The following is an 18513-nucleotide window of genomic DNA, read 5'->3' on the forward strand; positions in this document are numbered from 1 at the left end:
ACATTTTTTAATACTAATATTTGGGCTAAAGGGTATGATCTGTTCCAAGATTCAGAGTATAATTAAAGAATCAGAAGAAACAAATGGGAAGGCAGAGCCCCAAAAGTTGGTAACTACCAAGGTCACACGTGAGCAGAAGCAAGCCTAGAACTCTGGTTCTCCTTACACCTTAGTCGGTGTTCTTTCCATTGCTATGGTGTGTCAAGTGTGTATGTGTTTGTGTGTGCAGTGGAGAAAAGGAGAAATGAGAGCTAACTGAATCCACAAAATACTAAAATTGGGCTAAATCATTTTGAGGTTATAGAGGAGCTACTTATGGTAGTACAAGATTGCCAAACATGTGTATAAACGTAGCCAGATATCTTTATCCAGATATACATATATGTATACATATATAAGGATATAAAATAGCTGACCTATTTTCTTACACATCATTATACAGAATATGAATAATAATGCCAAAATAGTAAAAATATTTGTTCACGACCAAAGTGTCTTAAAAGTCAGATATACATAAATTAGATACAATTGAAATTATTTAATTTACAATTTATTTAATTTAAATTTAAAAATTTTTAACTACTGAATGATGTAGCTAATTACTAAATATTTTAAATAAATGTGATTTTAAAAAAATAAAAAAACTATCCAATCATATGATACACTTGTCCCTGACAGAAATTGCTCATCTTGAGTTGAATTAACACTTTTAGTGCAAGTGGTGATGTGATGGTTCATTAAATGAGAAGCTTAAGCCAAAATGATTATGTAATCAGAATGTTTTTAAATGTGACCTTTATATACATAATAGTAGCAAACAAGATTTCTTGAGCCTGGAATCTTGAGAGTTTACTCTATGATTTTTGTGTGTGGCAACCAAAGCCATCTTTATTATTAAGATAACTTTACCAATCTATCCAACTTTACAACATCAAAAAACTGAATCTGTGGATTAATAAAATCATTTTAAGAGTGCTTTTGTCAGATTTTATATTGCCCTTGGTTCAATTAATTACAAAGCTTCCATTGACTTCAAAAAGTGCACTACACAGGTATTTGAATAATTTCCTTAGGTCTGACATAGTGAGAAGGATTTGAAAGACTAAAGGCCCATTTCATAAGTTAACTCGTTTTTCCCAAATAACTGCCTGGAGAGATTTAGTCGAAATGCAAAGAAAACATGTAATCTTTAAAAGGAAAAAAAAAAGATTGTAAAGCTTTAAATTTAGATCCTTTGTATTTTAATATAGAATACATTCCCAACTAGCAGCTAACTTGGAAATTCTATAGCTGAAAAATAGCTCTCTCTGCTTCAGAATCTTTCTAAATCCAAATGTATTTCTATAATCTTAATAACCAATGAAAGTAGACACATGAGTGATGGGCTATGACAATCTATCAATCACTACACTATCTAGTTCACTTACTACATGTAATTATGGGGGGAATAAATGAAAAAAAAATTTTAAGATTTTAAAAATTAGCCCTAGCTGGTTTGGCTCCTTGGATAAAGTGCCAGCCTGTGGACTGAAGGGTCCCAGGTTCAATTCCCGTCAAGGGCATGCACTTTGGTTGCCAGGCTCCAGGGCAAGTGTGGGAGATAACCAATGAATGTGTTGAATATGTCTCTCTCTCACATCAATGTTTCTGTCTCTCCCCCTCCCTTCCACTCTCTAACAATCAATGGAAAAATATCCTAGGGTGAGGATTAACAACAACAACAAATACTTTTAAAATGTTCCTTATTGTTATCTCTCTGGGTAAATATTGTTGCCTTTTTTTGAAATAGTGCCTAAAACATTGTGACATTCAGTAACTTTTAATTGATGGTTATTATATTGAATTAACCCTATTAAATTTTGGTTTTATATATATATATAGTTTTAATTATAGGTGCCATTCCATTCCATGAAACAAACATGTTTTGCTAAAATCATATGTTGTCTTCTTTTTAGAATGACAGCCAATGGAAGATATGGTATAAACTTTTTTGAAGTATGTTATTTGTGTTATTTTATTTTAAATGAATAAAAGAATGAGAATGAGAACTATGATTGTTACATTATCCATCTTTAGTGAACCATTTTTAGTGGTGCTTTTAAAACAAGCAACTATTTAACTGCAATTAAATGCATGTGTGTGTATTCACAAATTAAGTGCAAATAAGAATCAATTAAACAGATGGAATTTCTTATATATTACATAATAACTTTGTGGACTGTGGGTTAGAACCCCATAACCAAATATTAGTATACTAGAAGGCCAGCACAAGAAATCTCGTGGCCCCACCCACGGCCCTACCCCGTTTGCAGCCCTGCCCACCCACACTGGTCTTTGATCATTACAGTGTTAGGGCCACAGGCCTTTTATAATATAGATATTCAGCAAAATGTATATATAAAGTAAACACAAAATCTAATGAGTTCAGGTCAGATATTTTTGTTGCCAAATGAGTTATCAAAAGAATTAAGTTTTTAGAGCTTTTGGATTTCAGAATTATTGAAAAGAAATCATGGTCATGTACTATGCTTTAAAAGATAATTCAGAATTTGTGACTTTTTCTAGTTGGTTCATCTTTGTCATGCTTCAGCCTTGCACACAGTAGAAACTTTTTAAATTTTGAATTGAACTGTTAAATCACACGAAAAAATGTTCATAACTTCTGCACATATAACCAGTTACACATGTAAAATGCAGGGTGGGACAAACGTAGGCTTACATTTGTTTGTATAGAAAATAATACAATCCTATATAATAAAAGAGAAACATGCAAATTAACCATCCCTCTGCTTTGCTCAAGCCACACCCATAAGCCACACCAACAAGCCAATCAGGAGCAAGTATGCAAATTAATCCAACTAAGATGGTGGTGGCCAAAGAGCTGGAGCAAGCAGGGGGCTTGGGTTGCCCCCGGCAATGGAGGAAGCCAAGCTTCCAGCCTGCCCTGGCCGGCCCTGGGCTATGCTTAAGGCTACAAAGTTTCAATTATAGAAGATAAATAAATCCCAGAAAAAAAAGGAGAGGCTGGGAGCTTGGGTCACCAGGGGGCGTGGCCAACCTGAAAACAGCCATCAGCCCCTCAGCCAGGCTGGCCAGGCACCCCAGTGGGGACCCCCTCCCTGAAGGGGGTGTGGCCAGCCTGAAAACGGCCCTTAGCCCCTCACCCACGCTGGCCAGGCACCCCAGCGGGACCCCCACCCTGATCCAGGACACCCTTCAGGGCAAACCAGCTGGCCCCCACCCATGGACCAGGCCTCTATCCTATATAATAAAAGGGTGATATGCAAATTGACCCTAACAGCAGAACGACTGGGAATGACTGGTCACTATGACACACAATGACCACCAGGGGGCAGACACACCCCTGATGGTCAGTGCACACCCACAGGGGGAGCTCTGCTCAGCCACAAGCTAGGCTGATGGCTGCCAGCACAGTGGTGGTGGCGGGAGCCTCTCCCGTCTCCTCAGCAGCACTAAGGATGTCCAACTGCAGCTTAGGTCTGCTCCCTGTTGGCAAGTGGACATCCCCCGAGGGCTCCCGGGCTGCCAGAGGGATGTCTGATTGCCAACTTAGGCCTGATCCCTTGGGGAGTGGGCCTAAGCCAGCAGGTGGACATCCCCTGAGGGGTCCCAGACTGCGAGAGGGCACAGGCCGGGCTGAGGGAACCACCCCCCCCCCCCAGTGCACAAATTTTTGTGCACCGGGCCTGTAGTAATTAATAAATAATAATGTAAGAATAAACTGTTTCACACACTCAAAATTGTAAATCTATATTTGCCCCACCCTGTACTTGTAACAGTGTTTGGCACATAGTAAGCACTTGATAAATGTCACCTTTTGTTTTTGTTTTATTTTTAGTATTACTCTTATAACCACCTCAAGTTGCCAAGAAGCCAGTTTTAATCCCCATGGTGGGCCAAAAACTAATTTTGATGCTAGCTATTAGAAATGGTCATGACTCTTTGAAATGGTCTCATTATTAGAGTCAAGGAAGAATGCCTTAATATGACAAACAGAAGGTGATATAGCTCTCGGAAATAGCTGGCAATGACCTACATCATCTAACCAGATGAATAGGTGCTCAAATGAGGGTGGGCTGTCACGTCTCAGAAGCAGTTATCACCAGAACAGTAAATGCATGCGCACAGTGTGGTAAGGACTGTAGGTCAAAGAACTGGGCTTCTGCCCTAGCCAGGTTGGCTCAGTGGATAGAGCGTCAGCCCACAGACTGAAGGGTACCAGGTTTGATTCTGATCAAGGGCATGCACTTCAGTTGTAGGTTCCCCGGCTCTGGTCAGGATGTGTGCAGGAGGCAACCAATTGATGTGTCTCTCTCACATTAATGTTTCTCTCTGTCTCTCTCTCTCTCCCTTCCACTCTCTCTCAAAATCAATGTAAAATATCCTCGGGTGAGGATTAACAAAAATGTTTTGGGCCTCTTAGCCTGTTATGTATGAAATGATTATTAGTACCATTGTTTTTTTTAAAAGATTTTTTGGTAATAGCTTTATTGATATATAATTATTACATAATTCATCCATTTTAAATGTACAATTAACTGATTTTTCATAAACTCAGAGTTGCAGAACCATCACCACAGTTAGCTTTAAAAAGTTTTTGTTACCTCAAAAAGAAATCCGCAAAACCTTTAGCTATTACTCCCAACATCCCTCCCCACTCCCACACCACCTGAGTTCTAAATAACCACTAATCTATGTTGTGTCTCTATTTGCCTATACTGGATATTTCATATAAATGAAATCATATAATATGCTGCCTTTTGTGACCAGCTTTCTTCAATTAATATAATGTTTTTAAGGCAGTACCATCATTTTAATAAAAGTGTCCCAGTATGTAATAAATACTAGCTCATTGTACATTTCAGCTCTGCCTTTATTTTTTGAAGTTATTTCTATACTTATTGATTGCTTTACTAAGATTATTAATTTATACTTTTAAATCATAACTATGCAAATAAAGAAATATGCTTGTTATTCAATTTGCTTCACTAATTTTGGTTTAACAAGACAAAAACAACAGGAACTGAGTTGACATATAAGCAGTCTGTATAAGAAATATTCCTCAAAATATTTGAAACCTAAATTTGCTTATGTAATTTCATTTTTAGGAAATATTACACACATAAAAATCTGTAATGAAGTTTTATATATATGAGGCATTTGTCATTGAAACAAGAAATTCACTGATTCAATTAATATTGTATAGTTAATATTGCATTTTAATGACATAATAAGTTAACTATAGTTTAGATGATCAATAACTGTTTCCTGAAATATTTATGCTATTTCAGGCACTGTTAGGATTAGAATTGTCAACAATGAAAAAAAAAAGCAGGTTCACTCTAAAGGAAGTTATTATCTAAAAGAGAAGAAAAGCCATTCCACTGTAACAGTTTGAGAGGTCAGGACACTGTGCTGCAATGGACAAAAGAAGAGCACCTTAGGCAGGTTTCATAGTCAGAGAAGTCTTCTTCAACCAGACAGAAGGAATAATTGGACCAACGAAAAGAAATGAGGCAGACATGGAAGAGTCCCCAGCAGAGGAGATGGCAGTGAAAAGACCTAGAGGTTGTCCACGTAAGAAATGTCCAAGTCTGTAGAGAATTTTTATAAGAGTTTACTTTATGGTGAAAGACATTTAATTTTTTTAAAAAAGAATTTATTTGAACAGAATTGAAGACATATACTGGGAAGCAAGATCTCAAATGCTCCCTCAACTCTGCCTTTAATAGGCTATTCCAATGTTCTGTCAGGTCAGCAGCTTCTGGGTGGTGCGGTATGTGATGCAATTGTCATGGGCCCACTTTTCATGTAAGTGGGACCTTAGTCTGATGTGATAATATATGGCATGTTGTGCTGAGCAACTGCAAGAAAGGCAAATCCATACCAGTATATGTGTTCTATTCCTGCCAGAATTAACAGTTGACCTTTTCAACCTAGTCAATTTGCCACCAAGGAGCCAATTATCCTCAAAGGATGATTTTTTTTTTAAAGAAAGTACAGTTTGCTCATTTTTATATATATTTTATTGATTTTTTTACAGAGAAGGGAGAGGGATAGTTAGAAACATTGATGAGAGAGATCGATCAGCTGCCTCCTGCACGCCCCCTACTGGGGATGTGCCCAAAACCACGGTACATGCCCTTGACCGGAATCGAACCTGGGACCTTTCAGTCCGCAGGCTGATGCTCTATCCACTGAGCCAAACCGGTTCGGCAGGATGATATTTTTTTAATGACTTAAGTGTTGGTCTCTTCTGAAGGTAGATTTGACTTTCAAAGATGGACATTCAGCCTTAATAAGTGGGAGCCCATGCTGTTGAGTCTAAGCACAGCCTCCATTCCTGCCACCCTGACTTCTTGCTCATGTGTCCTTCATACCAGAATGGGGTGGCATTGACAGAGGTTGGTTGATGCCAACTGGTGTAATTTTCTCTATTTGGTTGTCTAGTGCCTCTTCTGAGGTAGCTTTGGCAGCATTAACCTAATTAAAAAGACCTTCTTACTTTGTGCCCCATCCCATATGTTCATCCTCTGCCTCTTCTTTGTCCTAAGTCATCCTACTTTCATACCCCTAATCAGATAACCATGACATTCACCACTGCACAAGAGTCTGTATATTTTAACTTCATTCCATTTCTCTTTCTACATAAAGTAAATGACCAAATTGCTAGAGAAAAACCAGAACTGGACAGTAATTAAAGCAGTAAAAACAGATTTTACTGCAATGGAGGAAAAGAATCCTCACTATAGAACCGAGTTTAATTCCAAATCAACAAGAAAAAGTGGGGATTTGTAACAAACCAACCAGGGGGGACCAGTGGGTAGAAAATTACTACGAGAAAATATCAGGGGATTCTGGCTAAACAGACCTACCAGGATTCTGCTGAAAGTGGGCCAGGGAACCCAGATATTACCAGGGAGACGATAAGGGATGAGTAATTTGATCAAATATCAAGGGTTGGGTATTTGGGCTAAATTGACTTAGTAGGGTTCCTGCTAAAACTGGTTCCTGCTTACTCCGGCTCAGAGGAACCTGACTAAAGTTTGGTCAAAGAGAGCATCTTTGTCCAAGTGCACCACTCAAATCTCTGCACATAGGGCAATGTTCCCTGACGACTGCCTTTCAAGGCTTTGGTGCAACTGCTCTCCATTTTGGCCTACACATACTGAGCCAACCCATCATGAATAAAGCCTGGCCTTTTTTCTCCTTTATCGGTTGATCACAAGGCCGTAGATGTGAGTGAAGGAAGAGGTGCACTGGTGTTGGATGACATAGGGTTCCAAGCTTCCTGCCTACAAAGCTTGCTTCTGCTTCTGATCTTTCTTGAGCTCAATACTGGATGCATCACTTGTAGCTTATATAAGTGTTGCTGTACTTGGTGGGCCATAGTAGCTACATGGTCACTCAGTGCTTCATAATCAGGCTCTTCACCTCTACCACTGCCAAGTATCATACCAGAAGTTGTTTTTAAAAAGGCATATAATTATCTGCTATAGATGGAACTACTTTGATTCAGAACCAGAACTGTAGGGGCTGTTTGTGAATTCTCCCATTGGGTCTTGCCATAAACTCTACAATGTGTCTTTCCCACAACTGTTATGTCTAATGGTATAGCGTCTGCTGACTTTTGGTCCAAGCAGTAGGGCCACTTGTACTACAGTCTGAACCACTTCTATTTTTGGAAATCCGGTATAAGGGTCAGAGTATTATTTTCTGCTATGGACTAAGTTGTCTTCAGAACCCAAGAGACCTACCAGCATTTGCTCTTCCTTCTGCATGATAAGAAGAGTAAGATGCAACAATTTGTTCTTTACTTTAGATGGAATGTCTCAGCATGTATCTGATCACTTGACCCTTAAAATTTTCTACTCTTGTGGCAGGTTCCTGAATTTCCATAGGGTCTATTTCCAACTTCTGAAGTACATGTGTCTTATGAAGGCTCCCAGCATGCTAGCTAGTCATTTGTCATAAATTACACAACTTACCAATTAATCAAATGATGTTGTGCAGCATGTTAAGATAGTCTAGAATCTAGATCTTCTTGGACTACAGTATGACAAAGGACAGGAGAGTTAACATAGCCCTGGGACAAAACTGTAAATTTTATTGTTGTCCATACCAGGTGCAAACTGTTTTTGATTCTCTTTTCTGATGTAAATAGGAAAGAATGTATTCACAAAATCAAAAGCCATGTGCCTTGTATCTAGGACCATGTTAATCTACTCTAGCAAAGATAGCATATCTGGGACAATGCTGCAATTGGTATTATTGGGGTTAAAATTGGTTGAATTTGGTAATCTACTTGTCATTCTCCAAAATCTGTCTGGAGTATTAAGACTGGTGAATTAAATGGAGATGTGAAGAGAATGACCAGCCCTAAATTCTAAAATCTTTAAGAACAGCCCTAATTCCCACTATCTCCCCCAACATACAGTATTTATTCTCGTGGCCAGGGCAGATGTGCACTTAGAGAGCTTATTACTTGGCCTTCTCCACTGTGCTGGCTTTTACCCCACAGACTAATGACCCAATATGGTGTTTTGTGAACTACCAGGTAAGGCTTCCCGGGCTTAGAGAATTCAGGGGAATCTAGTGATTCAAGATTTCCTAGGTCTTCAAACTAGATGTATTCACTCCATATGTCAGGTTCCCATTCTTTTTCAATTAACTCTTTTTGGAGCTTGGCTACTCTGATGATTAAGTCTTGGTTCTGGTCCTTGGCTTTCTCTATCCTCCCATTGTAGAGATGAAAGCCTCTCTGTAAGCTCTCAGGAAGACCTGGATTTCACACTTTGTTTCCAATGAGCAGTTAATGCTCCCAGCTTTTCATTATTTTTTTCTAGTTCTTCATGATAACCGATAGCATTGTCCTTACAGTTACTATAGTGACCCCTCATATAGTGTGCTTAGATTCTTCAAATGCCTCATATACTAGTATCTCACCAGCTAATTAATTTCCTTCCACCATATATCAAACAATTCACCCCTGGAGAAAGTTTTAACAACCTGTGATGTGTCCTTATCATACTAGTAAGAAGTGATACAGTTCCAAAATTTCATTTTGTAACTGCTCCTTTATTAAAACTCTCTGGTAACAACTGTCATAGGATGAATTTCTCAGGAAGCTGAGACCACTTTGGCTGAGATGACCAGGCCTTTATTCCTTTTTGTTGATAAAAGTTGTCCGAGATGGGCCTTCCAAAAGTGGTGGGCACTGGATGAGGTGAGGGAACTGACAGCTGGATGTTGCCTGCTGACAGCAACGCTGGGACAGTAAATCCTTCATAGAAGGGACTCAGTGTGGGTATCTCAGTGCCCACCAGAGAAGTTTATGGTATAAGTTCAAAAGACTTAAGGGCTACATCAAGCATATGTGTTATATTGATCATATGATCCTGATTCAACTATAAAAGTTATTATGTGAGAATCAGAGAAACTGAATACTAAACAGTGATATTAAGACATGTTGATTTTTAGGTATGATCATGGTATACAGTCATGTTTTCCTGTTTGAGCTCTTTCTTACCTTTTAGAGATACATGCTCAAATGTTTATAGATGAAATGATGGCTAGCTGGGATTTGCTTCAAAGAAATAGGTTGAAGCAAGTTAGAGATACGTGGGACAAGGGTGACTATGAGTTGTTGGTACGGATGGAAGACAAAATAATGCCTCCCTGCCTGCCAAAGGTGGCCATGTTCTAATCTCTAGAACCTGTGAATATGTTAGCTTACATGGCAAAAGTGTTTTTGCAGGTATGATTAAGTTAAGGATCTTGAGATGGGAATATTACCCTGGATTTTTCCAGGTGGGCCCCATATAACCACAAGTGTCCTTATTAGAAGGAGGCAAAGGAGTCAAAGTCAAAAAAAGGAAAAGAGCATGTCATAATGGAAGCAGAGTCAAAGAAAGAAGATGCTATGCTGCTAACTTGGAAAACGGAGGAAGGAGCTACCAGCCAAGGAATGAAGGAAGCCACTAGACTAGAAGATGAAGAAGGCAAGAGACAGATTCTTTCCTGAAACCTTCAGGAGAAATGCAGCCCTGCTGACACCCTGATTTTAAACTGCTGACTTTCAGAACCATAAGAGAATAAATTTGCATTGTTTTAAGCAACTAAATTTATAGTAATTTGTTACAGCAATAGAAATCGAATACAGTAGATATATGAGGATTTAATATGCTATTTTTTCTACTTTTGTGAAATTTTCTACTATAAAAAGTTTTAAAAAAAATAAAAGAAAACCAGCATTAAGAAATAAATGTAGCCCAGTTGGTGTTGCTCAGTGGTTGAGCACTGACCTATGAACCAGGTCAGGGTTCGATTCCCGGTCAGGGCACATGCTTATGCTGTGGGCTCAATCCCCAGTGTGGAGCATGTAGGAGGCAGCCAATTGGTGACTCTCTCTCATCACTCATGTTTCTATCTCTCTCTCTTCTCTGAAATCAATAAAAAAATATAATTAAAAAATCAATAAAAATATAATTTAAAAAATATAAATAAATAAATAAATAAATAAATGTAATAGGAGTTGAAACGAACTTGGGCAAGTCCTCCATTGCTTTTTCTTTTCCCCCCATTAGGGAAGGGGTTCATTTTATTTTTTTTTATTTTTTATTTTTTTTAATTAAATCTTTATTGTTCAGATTATTACATTTGTTCCTTTTTTTTTTCCCCCCATAACTCCCCTCCTCCCAGTTCCCGCCCCACCCTCCGCCCTCACTCCCCACCCACTGTCGTCATCCATAGGTGCACGATTTTTGTCCAGTCTCTTCCCACATCTCCCACACCCCTTTCCCCCCCAAGAATAGTCAGTCCATTCCCTTTCTATGTCCCTGATTCTATTATAATCAACAGTTCATTCTGTTCATCAGATTATTTATTCACTTGATTCTTAGATTCACTTGTTGATAGATGCATATTTGTTGTTCATAATTTGTATCTTTACCTTTTTCTTCCTCTTCCTCTTCTTAAAGGATACCTTTCAGCATTTCATATAATCCTGGTTTGGTGGTGATGAACTCCTTTAGCTTTTCCTTATCTGTGAAGCTCTTTATCTGACCTTCAATTCGGAATGATAGCTTTGCTGGATAAAGTAATCTTGGTTGTAGGTTCTTGGTATTCATCACTTTGAATATTTCTTGCCACTCCCTTCTGGCCTGCAAAGTTTCTGTTGAGAAATCAGCTGACAGTCGTATGGGTATTCCCTTGTAGGTAACTGAGTTTCTTTCTCTTGCTGTTTTTAAGATTCTCTCTTTATCTTTTGCTCTTGGCATTTTAATTATGATGTGTCTTGGTGTGGTCCTCTTTGGATTCCTTTTGTTTGGGGTTCTCCGAGCTTCTTGGACCTGTAAGTCCATTTCTTTCACCAGGTGGGGGAAGTTTTCTGTCATTATTTCTTCAAATAGGTTTTCAATATCTTGCTCTCTCTCATCTTCTGGCACCCCTATAATTCTGATGTTGGTACGCTTGAAGCTGTCCCAGAGGCTCCTTACACTATCCTCGCATTTTTGGATTCTTTTTTCATTTTGCTTTTCCGGTTGGATGTTTTTTGCTTCCTCGCATTTCAAATCATTGACTTGATTCTTGCGCTCCTCTGGTCTGCTGTCGGGCGTCTGTATAATATTCATTATTTCAGTCTGTGTGTGCTTAATTTCTAGTTGGTTCCCCAATATAAGATCGAGGGTCTTATTAGTTTTCGTGTAGATCTCATTAAGTTTATCGGCAGCTTCTAAACAGTTCTTGAGAGACCTTAAAAGTGTGGTTCTGAACTCTATTTCTTCCATTGACAATTTTGTCCTGTTTCTTTGTCTCCGCATTTTGTTATGCTTCCTGGGTGCACCCCCTAGTGGTCTTTGTTCGCAGTCTTATAGTTAAATCTTGATTGTTGTAGCTAATTCCAGGGAGGGTTTGACCTCCAGGCCAAGTGGCTATGAGAATCAGCTGGGTCAGCAGTGAGAGAACTTCTGTCCTCTAGGGAGGTGCTAATCTAGCCTTTGCCTGAGGCTATCCGGCAAATGCCTCTGTGCAGGGCTTGGGCGGGGCGGGTCGCACAGGATCAACAGGGTGGGCCGGAGAGAGCAGTTATGGCGGCTCTCAGTCCTGTCCCAAGGGGCTCTGCCTCTCTGAGTCCCAGCACCTGCTGCAAAGCTCGGAGAGAAAGCTGCACTCACTCTGACCGAAGCCAGACAGTCCCGCTTCTCCCGTTTGAGTCTGGGTCCCTAAAGACTCGCCCGGATCTGGTGCTCAGAGTCTGCGACTCCCTCCCGATTGAAAACAACAACCGCGCCCTCCGCCGCCAGCCCGCTCCACGCACTCCGCACCTCAGAATTTGACTTCAGCACTGCGCCTCCTCTGAGTGTCCGTATGCGTTTCTCTTTCCTCCTAGTTGTAGGACTTCCACTCAGCCAGCGTTCCTGTGGTTCTGGGTGATGTCCCTTCCGTGTTTTGGTTTCACTTTTGAAGTAGTTGTTCAAAGCAGCAAACTCCGGCGTTAACCTATGCCGCCATCTTGGTTCTCTAAATCTGCATTGCTCTCTTGACAGGAGTTGCCATCCTGTCCACGTCCTCCCTGCAGACCTAGTGTCTGTCCATTTTATTTTTTAAAAGCCTCAGGAGTTATTCTATTATAAAGGGACATGGCTGAAGAGGTAGGAATTCCCCATTGTGAGTTCTCCTGATGGCTTCTGCAAGAATCATGGAGATGTTGATCACTTGTATTTTGGAGCAATGCTTCGTCTTATCCTCCTGAGGTATGGTATTGGTGACCACTACTGCTTCAAAGCATGCATTGTTAATGCGAGAAATGGCGGAGCCAGAAAAGATTCCGTGAGTCAAGACAGCATAAACTCTGGTGGCTCCAGCTGAAAGAAGTTTGTCAGCTGCATAGCAGATTGTGCCACAAGTGTCAGCCATGTCATCCACGAGAATGGCCACCCGAGCCTTCACGTCCCCTACCAGCACCATGCGGTCCACTTCCTTGGCCTTCTTCCGTTCTTTATGAATCAAGGCAAAGTCAACATTCAACCGGTCTGCAATGGAGATCACTCTCTTAGCTCCCCTGCGTCGGGTAAGACAATAGTGCAGTTCCTCCACTCAGATATATTCTCCCTTATCCACTTCAGGCCAACTGGTTCTGCATACAAATTGTCCACAGGGATATCAAAAAAGCCCTGGATTTGAGAAGCATGAAGGTCCATGGTGATAATATGATCTGCCCCTGCGATGGAGAGCATGTTTGCAACAAGCCTGGCTGAGATCGGAGCTTGGCTCTTATCCTTATCCTGCCGGGCATAAGGGAAGCATGGGCTGACTGCAGTAACCCGGCTGGCGGAAACAATCTTACAGGCATTAATCATGATCAAAACCTCCATTAGATTGTCATTAATTTCACCACAGCCACTCTGAACGATGTAGACATCCTCTCCATGGACACTTTCACCAATTTCAACACAGGTCTCCTGGTTGCTGAATTTCTTAGTTACCACCTTGCCTAGCTCCAGGCCCAGGCAGTCAGCAATTTTCTGGGACAAGTCCTGGTAGGAGATGCCGCTGAAGATTCTGATATTTGGCATCTTGGCCAACTACCCTAGGCACTCTTTGCTCAGCAATCACTGCTGCTGCAAGTTCTGAACCAAAGTCAGCCCAGACTCAGTACTAAAAGCTTCCGCTGCTACTCCGCCATCTTATGTTGCCCCGGGGCCCCCCATTGCTTTTTAAAAAAATATAATTTTTGCTGTTCTTCCACATTTTATCTCCCAAATATATTTTTAATTGGCTTGTCAAGTTTCTGTTTAAAAAAAAATCAAGTATTTTATCAGAATTTTATTGAATATAGATTAATTCTGGGAAAATCATATCAAAGATAAATGTAGCCCTACCCGGTTTGGCTCAGTGGATAGAGCATCAGCCTGTGGACTGAAAGGTCCCAGGTTCAATTCTGATCAAGGGCATGTACCTTGGTTGCGGGCACATCCCCAGTAGGTGTGCAGGAGGCAGCTGATCGATGTTTCTCTCTCATTGATGTTTCTAACTCTCTATCCCTCTCCCTTCCTCTTTGTAAAAAATCAATAAAAATTATTTAAAAATTAAAATAAAATAAAAAATATTTTTTTAAAAAAGGTAAATGTAACAGTATGTCCCTGCTAGTTGGAGCTGATTATTGTGTATGTCTAGTGGTTAGATGTCCCTTATAAGTTACAGGAGTTCAAGGAGGTCTGTGGTTCTCCAGGCAAGCCATCTATGACTAAGTGGGCAAGTTCTATTCAGAGAGAAGAGAAAAAAAAAGACATTTGATCTCCCTTTCAAGACACAGTCTCAGGATAACTTTACTACCAACATGTAATTATTTTAAGCCCTGTTTGTACTGCTCTCAATTGGGTATTTGGGGCTGCCCTGGAATCAAAGAATTTCCTCTATCCCTTCACTCTCCCTCCATTGGAGACAATAATTTTTCTAGTTCCTTTTCTCATTCCTTTTTAAACTTCACAACATCTGTTGTTGAAGACATTGGCAAATTATGTAATATGTATAAACCGGACTGTGGGAGTGTCACTCCTGACCTGGTCCCATGGGAATCTTAGGATGGTTCTCTTTGGTTTCACACAGTTGCTAGTGGGGCCTTCACTTCCTTACCTTCCCTAGCCACCCATCTTGTCCAGGGCCCCACTTTCGGGAGACAGGAGCAAAGCTTAGAAGTATTTTGGACCATGGGAGAGGGGTGCAGGAGGCAGCCAATCGATGATTCTCTCTCATCATTGATGTTTTTCTCTCTCTCTCTAGATCTTCCTTCCTTTCTAAAATCAATTTTTTTAAAAGAAATCATTGTTTTAAAAAAAATAGAGTAGTTTTGTGAGATGACGTAGACTTAAGGTGACCATTTTATAGGTATATGAAGGCAGAAGCCTTTGGAATACCATCTTTCCACAAAGACAACTAACACACACCTCAGCACAGGTAATCTGTGGCATTCCCTGGCACAGCAAAGAAGGATCTTCCTAGAAATAGGATAGAAATTGATAAAGGGATATAGGTTAGACCAGCCGTGGGCAAACTACGGCCCGCGGGCTGAATCCGGCCCGTTTGAAATGAATAAAACTAAAAAAAAAAAGAGACCGTACCCTTTTATGTAATGATGTTTACTTTGAATTTATATTAGTTCACACAAACACTCCATCCATGCTTTTGTTCCAGCCCTCCGGTCCAGTTTAAGAACCCACTGTGGCCCTCGAGTCAAAAAGTTTGCCCACCCCTGGGTTAGACTCAAGTTAGGGTTAGGCTTAGGTTTGGCTCCCATGGGTCTTCCTGGTGCCAGGAAGCAGTGTAGTCTTTTGAGGCAGACTCTTTTTTTTTTTTTCTTTCATGTTATAGATCTGGGAGGTGTCTAAAGCCCTCCTCCATCTCTTGAGGATGTTTTTGTCCTCCAGTTTCCAATCCAAAATCTTGTAAACCCTTGGTCCTTGGTGGTTTACATATTTATCCTATATAATAAAAGGGAAATATGCAAATTGACTGACAGCTGAACGACCAGTTGCTATGACACACACTGACCACCAGGGGGCAGACACTCAACATAGGAGCTTCCCCCTGGTGGTCAGTGCACTCCCACAGGGGGAGCACTGCTCAGCCAGAAGCTGGGCTCATGGCTAGTGAGCACAGTGGTGGTGGCAGGAGCCTCTCCCACCTCTGCGGTAGTGCTAAGGATGTCCGACTGCTGGCTTAGGCCCGCTCCTCGGAGGCATCCCTCGAGAGCTCCTGGACTGTGAGAGGGTGCAGGCTGGGCTGAGGAACCTCACCCCCGCCCCCCGAGTGCCCAAATTTCGTGCACTGGGCATCTAGTATATTAATAAATATATACTTATCTATACTAATAAAAGAGAAAAATGGTAATTGGCGTACGACGATACCCTTTTCATTGGCTAATCAGGGCTATATGCAAATTAACTGCCAACTAAGATTGGCAGTTAACTGCCAACAAGATGGCAGTTAATTTGCATATGTAGGCACAATGCAGGGAGGCGAAAGGGAAAGCAGGAAGAAGCCCCCTGCCACTGACAGTGATTGGAAACCCAGGGGGGAGCTAAGAGCTGGAGGGCAGGGGCCGCCTTTGTCCTGCCCCCCAGCCATGATCAGAGAATCAGGTGCCTTTTCCGCCCTGGCCAGTGATAGCAGGAAGTAGGGGTGGAGCCAACGATGGGAGCTGGGCACAGTCGAAGCTGGCAGTCCCAGGGGCTAGGGGTCCCTTGCCTGGGCCTAAAGCGAAGCCCACGATCGCGGGGCCGCTGCAGCTGTGGGTCCCCGCTGCCCGGGCTGGACGCCTAGGCCAGAGGCATCCTGCAGGGGCAGGGGTAGAGCCCGCGTGATCGCAGCGCCCCCCGCTGCCACTGCAGGTCCCCGCTGCCCGGGGCCGGATGCCTAGGCCAGAGGTGTCAGGCCTGGGCAAGGGGCTGATCCTGCGATTGGAGGGTGATGGGGGTCAACGCCTGAGGGCTTCCCAGTATGTGAGAGGGGGCAGGCTGGGCTGAGGGACACTCCCCCCCCGGCCCCCCCACACACCCAGTGCACGAATTTCGTGCGCCGGGCCCCTAGTTTATTTATATTGACCAATGTCACCCCAATAAATTTAAGTTTTAAAAAAGTTTCCCCCAACATTTAATTATGAAAAATTTCAAACATATAGATAAACTGAAAAAAAAAGAAGATGGCAATGTAAGTAAATGCTGGTACTTGCTGCCTCCCAAAATTACAACTAAAATACAAAACCACCATCAGTCAGAACCACCTGAAAGCTGGCTGAATGGAAGTCCTACAACTAGAGAAGTAAAGAAGAAAGTATATTGAGACTGGTAGGAAGGGCAGAGGTGCGGAACAGACTGGTCCAACACCCACGTGTGGCATTTTTATAATAAGGAGGGATATCTCTAAGGCCTTCCATGAGAAGCAGGGTTTCCCAGACCCACACCAGACCCCCAGCCCAGGATTCCAGAGCTGGGAAAAGAAGTCCCCGTAACCTTGAGCTATAAAAACCAGCGGGGATTGTGACCGAGTGACACAGAGGCTGCTGTAGTCCCAGGTGTTACTCTTAAAGGGCCCATGCATAAATTTACATGGTCCTGCTTCCTCTGAGCTACAGCACTGGGTGGTAGCTTTGGGGGAATCTGGGGACATGTGGGGAGGAACTGGACTGTCTGGCATCAGGACAGGAACTTGGGGGTTGGCTTTCTCCCAGACAGGGGTGTTTGCAGGGGTCATTGTTCCTGTGCTGACACCTCCCCCATTGCAGAGCTGACTGGAAGCCATATCTGAGACCCTGCCCCATCCAATTTGCAGCCCCACCCAAGCTGTTTGCAGCAGCTTTTCCTTATGAATGGTCTGTCCTGGCTCAGGCTTCAGATTATGCTAAAATCTCTCAAACAAGCATCATCTGGCATCAGTGTGCCCCAAACCTATCAATAAAAAGCCCAAGACGCAGGCACTAGCACCAGCCTACCATGCTTCACAGCTGGGCCAAGGTTACTTCCTAGCCCAATACAAGTAGCAGCTATCTTCAGACTCTCTGTAGCTCCTGCTGGGTGGCCCCAGGTAGTGTCTGACTTTGCACCTCCTAGATGACCCCAGAGCCAGGTCACCTGGTAGGCCGCTTCGGACCATAATAGATTACAACTCTACACATCCACAAGTGACACACTCAAGGGGCAGACTCAGTGAGCACCAAAGCCCCACTGAAGCAAGTCCTACTTCATAGGGGTGTCTCTTGCACAGCTGCTCTTCCACTGTAGTCACAGCTGGTCCTCACAGCTAATTGGCCTGTAAGTCAATTCCTCCCAGTGACTCCAACAGCAATCAAAGCTCAACTACAAAACTGTGCACACAGCTCACCCAGGTGCACACCTACAGCACCCAGCTCAGGTGACTGGGAAGGCTGAGCCACTGGGCCCTATAGGACACCTAATACACAAGGCCACTCTACCAATTCTAGGAAACATAACAGCTCTACCTAATACATAGAAACAAACATAGGGAAGCAGCTGAAATGAGGAGTCAAAGAAACAGACATGTCACAAATGAAAGGAATCAAGCAAACTATTGGATACAGAGTTTAAGACCATGGTTATAAGGATACTCAAGGATCATAATGAGAGCTTCAGGGACATAATGAGAGCTTCGAGGGATTTAATGAGAGCTTCAAGGGACTTAGCGAGACTTCCAAGGATCTTAGTGAGAATGTCAAAGACATGAAAAAGGACCAGGAATTCAATAGTAGAGTAGAGGAATCCAAGAATCAATCAATGATTTGGAATATAAGGAAGCAAAAAATGCCCAATTAGAATAGCAAAAAGAATAAAGAATCCAAAAATATGAAGATAGTGTAAGGAGCTGTGGGATAACTTCAAGTGTACCAACATTCACATTATGGAGGTGCCAGAAGGAAAAGAGAGAGAGCAAGACATTGAAAACCTATTTGAAGAAATAATGACAGAAAACTTCCCT

At 42.0% G+C, this 18513-nt stretch overlaps 1 pseudogene; it reads right to left on the minus strand.

Moving 5' to 3' along the window:
- Positions 1–12650: 12650 nt before the first annotated feature.
- LOC132242004 (ribose-phosphate pyrophosphokinase 1-like) lies at positions 12651–14071 on the minus strand (annotated as a pseudogene).
- Positions 14072–18513: the final 4442 nt, after the last annotated feature.

Source organism: Myotis daubentonii, chromosome 9, assembly GCF_963259705.1.
Source record: "Myotis daubentonii chromosome 9, mMyoDau2.1, whole genome shotgun sequence".
NCBI lineage: Eukaryota > Metazoa > Chordata > Mammalia > Chiroptera > Vespertilionidae > Myotis > Myotis daubentonii.